The following is an 11,862-nucleotide window of genomic DNA, read 5'->3' as shown; positions in this document are numbered from 1 at the left end:
AGAAAGGAGAATCCCCCTCCCCACCCCCCCCCCAACTGGGAACAACAGCTCTCTGAGGCATTCCAGACTCCCTCCACCCCACACTGACATGCTGGTGGGCAAGTGTGCCCCACTTATGTAACTCTGGGTTTGCCGCTCAGCTCCTGCTGCTGCTTCTATTTTCAATCCCGAAGGGGGGAAAAGCCCTAACCAAACACAACAGTAAACAAGTCTGCCCTGTTTCATGTGGTTACCACCAGACATCTGGAAAGATGGTTTGATCCTGGCAGCTCACATTGTTTTCACGAGCAGCCAAAGAGAATATTTCGAATGTTTGCATTGAGACAAATTGATAGAGAGCCTGTGGTGAAGCCGGCTACAAATGAAATGTCTTTGAGTTGGGGAGGGGAAACCCCTCCCCTTCACCCCTCTCTCCCTCCCCTTCTGTCCTCTCTCCCGCCCCTTCTCTCTCCCCTTCCTCCCTTCCTCTCTCCTCTCTCCCCCTTCTCCTAGCATAGCCAGGGACTGGTTACCCCAGCCCACACACTTGCACACACCCTCTTTCCTGGCTCACCAGAGACTGTCCTGCCGGCCTTTCCCAGACTGGGCAGGGCTGGTGACCCGCGGCCGGTGCCTGCTACCAGCCGTGCCCATTCCACCAGCCCAGCCCACGTTCAAGTCAGGGAGCCCTCACACTCAGCCAAGGAAGCGGGGCCAGCATTTAAAACAAAAGCTACCAGGTCTGGGGGGGGGCGGGGGGGGGACCAACAAAACAACTCACCACACATGTCTAAGCCTAGGGTCACGGACAGAAAGCACGAACACGGAGGCGAGTATTTAGGAAATATTTGGGTTTTGAGCTTTTTCGCTGGAACTTCGGGGCTATGACTTGCCTCGCACCATCCGCACTTGACAGTATTTTCAAACATGCGGAAGTCCTGCTTCCCGCGGGAGGGGAGCGGCTGGGCGAAACGTGTCTTGGCTCTCTCAATGTCAGCCCTTTTGACCGGGTCAAGCCTTTCCAGACGCGACTTCCTGGGCTTCTTTGGTCCCAAGCCCAGGTTGGGGGTGGGAGGACGCGACAGTCGGAGCCGGGTCCCCAGGGTGCCTCCGGACCCGGGTCACTTGAAACCCCGAAAGATGCCAGGCCTGGCACAGCCTGTCGGGCGGATCCTTTCCCCTGCGTCCTCCCTCCTCCCCCGCCCCTCGGGTCCAGCGCGGCCTCGGCGGGTATTCGAGCTGGCAAAGAGGGTGGGGGGGAGAAGGGGGGAGGGGGGAGAAGCGGGGGCGCGGGGGAGGGACGGGCGAGCGAGCGCCAAAACTCCAGACTGCACAACTGCAGCTTCAAGTGTCTGGCCCCTCGCTCGAGGCCATAATTAATTTGAGATTTATTTTTATTGGAGAACTCGAGTCTCGTCTGACCTTAGCCAAACAAGGCAGCTCGAGCCGCCCCTGGATGCGCTTGAATGCCGGGGAATATTTCTGCAGGAAGGCTCTGCAGGCGCGCCTGCTTTGAATTTGTTTCTCAGACTTCATCTACTCACAGATTGAAGGAAGATTTAGAGCCTCTGCTCGCCCTGCCCGCTCCCCACGCTCGTTCTTGCCTTAGCGCCAAGCGGGTTCAAAACGCTACGTGGGAGGCCGCGGCGGCGGGAGGGCCGGGGGGGGGGGGGGGGGGGGGGCGGCTGGCCCGGCTGGGGGAGGGTCTCTGCGCCCAGAGCCCGAGGCGCTCGGGGCCGGGTCCCCAGACCACGCGGCGTCGACGAGGAAATCCCAAGGGAGTCCGAGGCCGACCAGAGAGCGCAGGCTGACAAGAGGTGGAGACCAGCCAGGTGCCGGGACTCTCACCCAGCGGCGGCGCCTAGACTGGGGCTTGGGGTGGGGGCGGGGGTGGGGGGGGAGAGGGGAAGGGAGAATTTCATCCCCTCCAATCTCCGTCCTTCCTGCCTCCCGGCCGCCCCACACGGCATTTATTCTAAGTACTGACCTGTGTCCTCGCAGCCCCTCTGCAGGACCTGTTGGCCAGATGCTGCCCCTGGGCCGTGTGGTGGTGAACATTCTGGGGCTCTAAGCCTCCTTTGGTCTGGTGCGTGGTGTGCATGCTGGTGTCTCCTGCAGCATGCAGCAGGGGCTGAACCAGCAGGGTAGGTGGTGAGGGAGTGAGTGTAAGGAGTAGGGCAGATTCGCTAAGGGGGAAGTGGAGGACCCTGACCGTCTCGTGGGGCGGGCGAGGGACCTTCCGACTTGTGCCCCTCGCACCGGGATCGACTGCGATTTGCATAGCACGGGACCAGGATTCCTCTTGGGTATCCTCCGTGCTCCACCCCGTAGCTGCAAGTTGGGACGTCCAGGTTGAAAGCCTCGCTGGGGGGCCAGGCTCCTAGGTTTGAATTCTGGCTCCGCACTTACCAGCTCTGTAGGTTCGAGCAAGCTCCTTAACCTCTTTGTGCCTCAGTGCCTTCATCTGTACAGTGGTGTTATAATAGGACCTACCCCTGGCGGTCAGCACAGTTCTGTCCTTAGCTCCACCCCTTACAAGCTGCGTTCCGTTAACCTCTCAATACCTCGGTTTCTCATCTGCAAAATGGATTACCTCCTCGGGTTGGTATTAATATTAAAGGAGTTACTATAAATGCAATGCTTAGGACAGGACCTGGCAAATGTAAGGGGTACCTTAATGGTACCACAATTATTCACTTACTGCATGTTATGGCCTTAAAGAGTCACTCGTGTTCCTTCGCTCCCTGCCCCTTGCTCTTTCCAGCCTCATCCCCACTCTAAGGGCTGTCCTGCGCATAACCCCGTGGGCACTCTGGGGGGTTCTCAGAGCCCAGATCGCTGCCGGGTGGACGGGGTGCCCTTGACTGCTGCGCCCGGCTCGGCTTCAGGCCCTGGGCCTGGGCGCCTGGGCTCTCAGTGTTTGTCAACAACCTCGGAGCCGGGTGCCTGACGCGCAATGGCAGGAGCTTGGCAGCCTGGGACTGTTTGTGCCCCTCTGGCAAATGGTCGATGTAGGGAGCCGGCGGAACAGACCCAAGATTGTCCCTGCCACGCAGACCTTTCGCCGCCGTCAATGCACCCCTTTGTGCAACAATACAAACTTTGTGGCTGCTGAAAAATCCATTTTTCCCCCTTGAAAAGAGCTCCTGCGGCGAGCGGCTCCTTTGGCTGCCCACAGCTCCTGGACTGCATCCTCTCTCCCTGCTCCCCACTCCAGACCGCTCCGCTCTCCTGAGCCGGTTTGCTTTCTCTCTGACTCCGGGCCCGGGTCAGTCTCCTGGGCTCCCACTTGCCCCTCTAGGCTTTGTCATCCCTGAGGTTTTGGATCCCCGGGTGTGTGCAGACCGGGGTGGAGGGGTGGCTGGGGGCGGGGGTGGGGTGGGGGGAGGGCACTTGCTGTCTTTGGGGCCGGGCGAGAAGTGAGAACTCCCTAAGCTTCTGGAACTGGGCGTGGCGTGGGTGGGAGGGGTCACAGCCTGCCTAACCTCTCCGGAAAACTGGACTTAAGGAACCCCGGCGCGCTTTAAAGCCTCCCGGTGTACGCCCTGCCACTTCCTGGGGGCCATCGGTCCAGCCATCTATTCATTGATTGTCGATACATGGAGTCACTTATTTTTCATTCATTCATCACAGATTAAACACCTCTTCTCCGCCAAGGCTCCGGGACCCGGCCTCCTTCAAGTGACTATAAAACTCCTTTAGACCTTGGGAAGGGGTGGGAGTCGGGACACGAGTACCTCGTGTCAACAAATTTCCCTTTAGAGAAATGGGAGGAGGGCTGGACGCTAAAGTGGCGCTCCCCCAGGGTCGCACCCCATCGAGGTGGCCACGGGCCGGCAGACTGACCCACACTGCGGTGGCATTCCCGGATGCCGGAGGGAGCTCAGCGTGGGCACGCAGGAGGGGGTGGGGACCTCAGGGGCGGAGTTTCAGGGAGAAGGGGGCGGGGCCGGGACCCGAGGGGTAGGTTTTCAGAACCGCGGTGGGCCCTTCCTCCTCCGACCTGGGGCTCCGACTCGGGCTGGCCCCGGCTCGGGGCTGCTACCCGGAAGGAAGGAGGTCGCGCCTGGGTCCCAACCCCGGGCACCCTCAGCCCCGCCCCGCTGGCGCATTTTCATTTAAACGTGCAACCCAGATGTCCTGGCCTCGGTTTGTTTACATTCTTGGGAACTGTTGTGAGTGGGAAAAAAAGTTCTATATTCTGTCAAATGTAGCAGTCTGCTCTTTGGAGGGCGGGTGGGGCCAAGAGAGGTGGGCTTCAGGACAGACGGGGTGTCGAGCCGGTGGGAGAAGCGCGTCGCGTTCACACAGCCGCGTACACACGCCCAGAGGCTCATGTGCACGCTCCCCAGTACGCGCAGACCCTTACTTTGAAACCTGTTGTGCGCCAGCGGCGCGGGCGCAGGACCCACTGGGACCCGATGCTGGCTCGCGCAGGTCCCCCGACTGGCGTCTCGGCTTTCCCTGCCCAACCTCATCGCGCTCACCCACTTCCAGTCTCCCGATCAGTGCCTACCGAGAGCGTTCCTCCCCAGCCAAGGATTCCTGAGGGTCTGTGCCACCCTAGGGTGGTCGGGAACGCCCCAGGCTCCAGGTCCACCCGCTGAACCCTCCACCCCTTTCCCCGGGGAAAGCCGGGAGCGACCACAGGCCCGGTGGCAGAGGGGCTGGGGGTCATTACCTGTTTAAAGACGCTGTCATGTCTTACCTTGACGTAAGACGACGTGTCGGGGACTGTCTGAAACATCCTCCGTTGGTGAGGAAGGGTCAGGAAGGCCCAAGAACCAACCTGGGTGGGAGAAACCTCAGTCACCCGAGAGTACAACATGGGTGGGACGGTGGCGGGTGAGGGGGGAGGTGGTTGGGGAAGGAGGCTGGATGGCTCTGATCGCCCAGGCCAGAAAGGGAGGATCCCCGTGGTCAGGTACTGGGAGCCAGTTGTGCGTCTCTGCCTCCCGACTTCAGGCTAAGGGATGGCGAAGGTTGAGAGCCGGCTCAAGACGACCTGTGGCTTTTCCTTGCAGTCCTGTAACCCTCCTCTATCCACAGATGAGACCACCCACCCCCACTCTGACCCCGGTCCTGGGTAGTTCCACACCTAGGGACACAGGGGCCTCTCTGAGCCGGAAGAGAGAACCCTGCCCTGGTAGGGGTAGGTCTCCCCACGAATGCAGCCCAAAGCCCCAGGGAGCGGATATTTACAGAACTGCCAAGCTTGGGCCCTCAGGGCACAGATCTTCAGCCTGCCTCCCCAACCACCTCAGGACTCCACCAGTGGCCAGCTGCCTCCCCCCTCTTCCCTGCTAGTGGACCGCTTGGGGAGAACGACTGGCTGAAGGTCCTAGAGATCTAGGGAGGCCCTTTCCCCAGCCCCGGCTCCTTAAAAGAGTTTTGAGGGCAGAGACCAAGATAGTGAATGACACAGCCGCATTTCTAGTGGCGGGGGAGATGGTGTGTGAAGTCTGAATATTTGGGCTAGCGGGTGCAAAAACCACCCTAGATGCCAGGTGCCTCTGGGTGAGTCTCTCCCTGCCTTGCCAAGTCTGGCCCTCTTGCCTTCCTTCTCTTAAACCATCTTTAACGTGGCAGCCTGCAGCTTCTCCGGCAGCCAATGTGTTTCTGATAAAGCACTTTTCTCCCCACTAACAGATTCCAGCTTTTGGCTCCTGAAGCCACAACACACACGCACACGAGTTCAGGGACCAGGTATGTTCCTTTGGGCCCTTAAATACCTCTTCCCTGCCTCTGTCCTCTCCCCGGGAGTGTCCCCGATTTTCTTTGCAACTTGGAGTGAAATTTGCAAGGAAAGTGGGGGGGGGTGGGAAGGAGAAAAGAAAGCCCCCCCCTCCAGAGAATGAGAGAAAGAAAGAGTCCCAGAAAGCCTCCCATTTCCCTTCTGCAGCTGGAGCAGGGAGAGGCGCCACCACCCTAAGTCCCCTCAGAGATCCCCCCTACATGAACACTCACCTTAGACACCCTTGTCTGTTTGGCCCGCGGCAGCCGAACTCCTGAAACTCCAGGATGTCTGAGCTCTGAGTGCTAATTCTCTGCTACCAGAGCCCCCGAGATCCTTGGTGGTGCCGAATTAAACCTGCAGGCTGCCCGGAGTCAAGCTGCACCTTTCTTTGCAGTGTAGCCAGACCGCCAGCCTGGGTCCCAGCAGGAGCTGGGGGGCCCGCAGGAACCGCTGAGCTCCTCTGTCTGTGCGCCCTGCCGCTTTCCTCTCTGCCGCCTCTCTCTGGCTCTCTTCGTCCCACTCCCCCTTCCTCTCTCTTTTCCCGTCTTTTAATTTGATTTCCGTTTTCTTATCAATATTTCAACTGCTGTCTGATGAATTGTTCTAATAGACAGCCACCCGTGTGCCCCTAGCTGCTTTTCCAGAAACCTCCGGGTGTTGCTAGGAAATGTCAAGGAACACTAGAAACCACACACATATCGCAAACGTAAAGCCAAGAGGAGACGTCGGGACCCAGGCCTCCTTTCATTTGATTATTTACTTTTTAAATGATCGCTATGCAAATAATTATTCCTAAGACTTACATAGTATGAATGAGGTCCTCTTTGATTTTTCAAGCCCTGAAGTTTGGCTTACTTAAAGGTTACCTTTCCCTTTATGTGGACCTCCCCTGAATACATCTTTTTCTGATCCACATTTTCCAGGCAGCATCTATAAGAGCAAGGTGATTTGCAAATGTCAGGGAAACAACCCTATTATGGACTTTTAATTTCAAAACCACAACATTTAACAACACCCTCGCTAAGGAGGCATTTCTGGGTCCTCGAATTTGTGTTGTGTTTTTCTTTTCTTTCTTTCTTTCTTTCTTTCTTTCTTTCTTTCTTTCTTTTTTTTAATTTTGGAATGTTGCTCATTGCTTCACTCTAAGACGTGGCCTTGAATGGGGCTCCGATTGCCGAGTCTGTGCTCACATTCACTCTTTTAGTTGCCCAATCCAGGGCCATTCTCCGCCAAACAGCCCGGCCTCGGCCTCGAGAGGAGTTGCCAGTGTTGCTCCCTCCCTGGCGGGTGGTTTTCACACCCTGGAGCTGCTTCTGAGGCTCCAGTAACCAGGAGCTTCAGCACCAGCTCCCCACCCCCGCAGAAGGCTTGGCAAAGACCAGAGCAGATGAACTTGGGAGGGAGAAGTGGAGGGGGGGGGGCGGTGACAGGTAAAGGTAGAGAGTGTGTCAGTTTGTAAGAGCAAAACCACAGCTTTGTGTACCTCCCAGAATTAGCCTCAGTTTCTCAAGCTTTGTTCTTTCTCGGGTGCCTAGACCCCTGACTGTTTTGGTTCTGGACACTGAGAGAATTAATTCAGTACCTGTTCCCTTTTCTCTGCCACCCCACTCCCTACCCCTCAACTGGCTCTGGAAATTTCTGACCAAGAGCAATTGCTAGGATTCCATTTCTGGAGAAAGCACACTTATCACCCAGATCTCCCCACGTGGGGGGTATGAAGACTGGCGGCAGGGTTATTCATTATTTCCTTCTCAACAATATCCCGATTTTTCTCTCCGTCCCTCCCCCAAAGCTCAACATATTGAAACATTTTGCTGCTTACTAGGAGCAGCCCGGAGAGCTATGAGGTGAAAGGCCAGCCTGGGACCGTGACTGGGGCTGCCTGGGCTGGGGGCTGATGGCCAGGCTGCCCCCTCCCAGCACATTCCTGACCATTGCTTAGGAAAACAAGACAGGCTTGCGGAGGGGAGGGGACTGAAGTACAAGAACCGGTGCCCCCAGAATTTTGTTCCTGGGATTCTTGGAGAGATCCTCTTGCCTCCCAAAGGGAGCAAACACTATTCCAAGCAACCACAAATAAAACAGAAGGTGCTCCTGCATCCTGTACCGATGTCATGCATTTTAAACAGAGGTTCTTTTCAGGGAAGTTGGAAATTTGAAAATGAGGGCTTCAGCTATATTAGAGGAGGTGAGCACTAAACAAATTGTCTAATTAATACCTCACCATCCAGATTAAGTTTTTCCAGCCTTGGTCTTTTGTCATTTTCTTTTCACCTCCCTAGTCTCCTTTCTTTTCTTGGAGGGGACTTGTAAGAGATCACTTGAGTACTTTCTCCAGATTTCACAGTTGTTATCACAGATTTTAAATTCTTCCTTCTTTATGTGTCACAGGTGCTATCACGTCCTTATTTGTAGACCTATCTATCTGAGGTTTGCCTCTCTTCACTCGATTGTAAGCTTCCTGAAGGCAAGCATTGAGTTTGTTTTGTTCATTGCAGGATACCAGTGTCCACACTGAAATGGACAGGCACAGAAGTGGGGCAATTTCTTAACCACATGTCTTCTTTCTGAACAATAAGGAGAGAGGGGAAAAGGAAACATACAAAACAAAACCATCCTGTTGTTATTAAGGGCAAACTGACAGGGACAGTTCCCCTGAGTATACTAATTCATTTTCTGCTTTGCAGGGTTGCATGAAATCAGTGCTCATGTGTTGGCTTCCTTTTTACATACATGGTTTAACCAGGAATCCTGAGGTCATCCCTCTGCCCAAGTACCATGGGTATGGTCAGCTGATGGGGGTGTCCTCCCCTAGTTTGGTACCCAACTCTTCAGGTTGTGTGTGTGGACACACACACTCAGGTATGTGTCCTATTTCTTCCTCTTCCTATAATTTTAAGAGCCAGAATGGGCATTCACTCCAAGGATCATGCATATAATAAAATCTTGGTGGTCCTGGGAAAAACAGATGAGCTGATCTGGATTCCCTTCCAACTGGGGTTTCAGAGCTGGACATAGACCTGGAAGCCTGCCGTGTTTGTGTACGTGAGGGGGTAGGGTGGGTTAAGGATGCCGAATGGGAGAAGTGCCTGCAGCCCCAACCACCCGTCTGGGAATAGGGAGGTGGGGTACGATTAGAACCCTGGCTATCTCATCCTCTGGGAAGATACAGCCAACTCCCTTTGTCACCTGGAGCCTTCAATTTGCCAGAAGAAAATTGCTGAAATTGGTAACAGCTGCCATAAGGAGGAGCCTAAGAGAGGAGAGAACGAAGGAAAAGGGGCAGGAAGACTCATTAAAGCCAGCTTATCCCTCTAACTGCTTCCAAAGGGAAAGGGTTGTGTGTGTGTGGGGGGGGGTGGTTTGCTCCATAGTTATTGCTGCCTCACCAGCTCATACCAGGCTGCTTCCTTGGGTCATAGATTTGTAATCCAGAGCCTGGTCATTAGCAAGTGACCCTGGTACAGAGTTTAGGAGGGTGGGAGATTGGAATCCAAGAAACGCTCCCAGCAGGGGAAGGGGGGGCACTTTATCTGGGTGGTGCCACCATGGGTTCTATGCCAATTAGTACTCAGCTTCCTTATTTGGCTAATGAGAGAGCTACCATTAGATCATCATGAGATGCCTTCCGATTAGAGTATGCTATAATTCTGTGAGAGTGTTTAACCTGGGAAAGGATGTGAATCAAAGGCAAATTAATGGTCTAGGGTTAGACAGAAACTTTGGGTTCCAGTTTTAACTCTGCTCCTGATGAGTAGTGTTATAAACTGAATTGTGTCCCCCCTGAAATGTATACTCAAAGGCCCTTACCACCAGTAATTCAGACTGTGAATGCATTTGGAGATAGAGCCTCTAAAGAGGTAAATAAGGTACAATGGATGGACCCTAACCCGATAGGACTGGGGTCCTTATAAAGAGATTGGTACGCAGAAATGTGGAACACAGAAGAAAGACCATGTGTGGGCACAGTGAGAAGGCCACCAATGGCAAACCGAGGAGAGAAACTTCAGGAGAAAACACACCTGCTGGCACCTTGAACTTCCAATCTCCAGAACAGTGAGGAAATAGATTTCTGTTGTTTAAGGCACTAATACTTTGGTATTTTATTATGGCAGCCCTAGCGAACTAGAACCATGATTTGGTTTCTCCAAGCAAGTCAAAGAATTGACAGGGTTGAAACACTTTACTCAACTCTTCTGGAACCCATTGTGATGATAAATATCTATTTATTGCATATCCACAGTGTTTCTGGCCATGTGTAGCCTTGTGTGTAAAGCAATATTCTGGTCTTTGTGGTTCTTTCCACCTCCCCTCCCCACCCCCCAAAATGGCTTAAACCTCATTGAGTTTCAATGTCCTCTATATTTTCTATTCCTTTCGCTCTTAATGACGGGAAGGAAGGAAGTTGCTTCCTGCTCCTCTAGCAAGCAATTTCAGATTTTAAAGGGTAGCCAACGAGATGTCACGCTCCTTATCTCTCATTATTTGTGTCCTCTTATAGCCCTTGCCAGGCTGCGAACCTAGACTGAGCTCCTGGAAATTACAAGGAGAAAGAAGTGGGAAATCTGCTCAGGGAGATAAGTCCAGGAAATGGAGGCAGTGAGTAGAACAGGGTCCCCTAAGAAGAGCTGGCCGACGGGGCACTTTGGATTTTGAGATGTGTGTGAGCTGGTCAGGCCTTTGATTCCTATCATATACCAACACACACACGCACACACACACGCTGCCATTCACACGTACTCTCAGTGTAAAAGGGGATCTTGGAATGGGGGAACATGGGGTGCAAAATAAAGAGCATTCAGAGCAAGGACGGAGAACCAATGGATTGAGAGATCAGTGACCCGAATGGGTGCAAGAGGAAGGACTTCTCCCAGGCTGACAGATTCATCCCTCACCTCTAGCTGCAGATTAGACATATATAAAGCTTCCCAGGACTGCAGATGAAGAGATGAGTCACTGGAGAATGGATGAGACCAAGCATTAAAGCAAAGAGGAGCCCTAAGACCAAAGACTTTTATATACATTATATTCTTTCCCTCAGGTCCCTTAGCAAGTTTCTCTCCTCCTTAAGTTATCTCTTCATGAATGTCAATTAGTTAATTTGATCTTATTAGCTAACCCTGAGCCCTGCTCTAGCTTAAATTTTTATAATTCTAAAGAGCCTATTCCTAGTCTCATCTATGGTTATACGTATTTTGTAGGTTATTGGGAGACATTCTTTGTCCTGTTCCTGTTGAAAAAACTGTGGTATTCATCCTTCATAATAACTCTAGTAAGGTTTCCGTGTGGCTTCAGTGTCTTCTGATTGAATGGAATAATTCATTCATTCATTTGCAGGGGAAGGGTCATGAGAAGGATCTGAGTGATATCACTGAGAAGGCAAAGGTTTGCAAGGACTGTATTATCTTTGCTCTGTCGACTTGGACTTAACCCTATAAAAAGAGGAAAGAGAACAGAATTAATGAAAGCATCGAGTTCGGGGTCATGTGTAGAAGGAGTCACCACCACAGTTTAAGGAGAATTAATCGGTGACTTTAAAGGCTTCCAGGCATAATTGGATGGAGTGGGACAGTCAGTGTGTCCGCTGTAACTCTGAAGTGGACGATGATTGTCTTAGCTGAAAACGAAACGAACCCTTTGGGACGCTGTTGAGAAAAATGCCAAAGAAGAAAAAGTGTGCCCACTCTGGCCACCGAAGACACTAGAGCAATGCCGTCTGAAATACAGATGTCATTTTCATTCTTCCCTTCTTGCCTTCAGAGCCCTGATTTACAGAAGAAAAAAGAAAAAAAAACCTTAGACAAAAGTCGAGCAGGGCCAATACTAGTTACTTTTGGCACAAAGGTCTTGCGGTATGTTTTTTAATGGAGGGGGTGGGAGTGGGGTGAGGTGTGGGAGGTATTTGAGTGAGGAGAGAGATCAATAATATCTCTGATACTAACGTCTAAGGATAATCGTTTGAGAATTGAGATGCTTTTGACCAAGTACTTCCAACCTCTAGACGGAAAAGACGCTGTGTAAATACTTGTCTGATCAAATACTGGTCTCATGTGTCATTATTGTTTTTTTCAGTGACCCTCAACTTTGATAGATGGGGACAGTGGGGTCCTGGAGAGAGCATGGTCACTTAGCGTTACTTCGATGCA

The 11,862-nt window shown here is 52.9% G+C and overlaps 1 long non-coding RNA gene across 1 annotated transcript; it reads left to right on the top strand.

The window, feature by feature from the left end:
• Positions 1 to 3,976: 3,976 nt before the first annotated feature.
• On the top strand, positions 3,977 to 11,754 carry LOC124506261 (uncharacterized). The gene is made up of 4 exons (XR_006960735.1): positions 3,977 to 4,128; positions 5,629 to 5,685; positions 8,404 to 8,578; positions 11,054 to 11,754. It is a non-coding gene; the product is annotated as an uncharacterized LOC124506261 (long non-coding RNA).
• Positions 11,755 to 11,862: the final 108 nt, after the last annotated feature.

This window comes from Lynx rufus, unplaced genomic scaffold, assembly GCF_022079265.1.
Source record: "Lynx rufus isolate CCGP_SWC_20201006 ecotype Redwood Valley unplaced genomic scaffold, mLynRuf1.p SCAF_9, whole genome shotgun sequence".
Taxonomy (NCBI): Eukaryota; Metazoa; Chordata; class Mammalia; order Carnivora; family Felidae; genus Lynx; species Lynx rufus.
The sequence above is the reverse complement of the archived record's forward strand: the minus strand, read 5'-3'. Positions and strand labels throughout refer to the sequence as shown.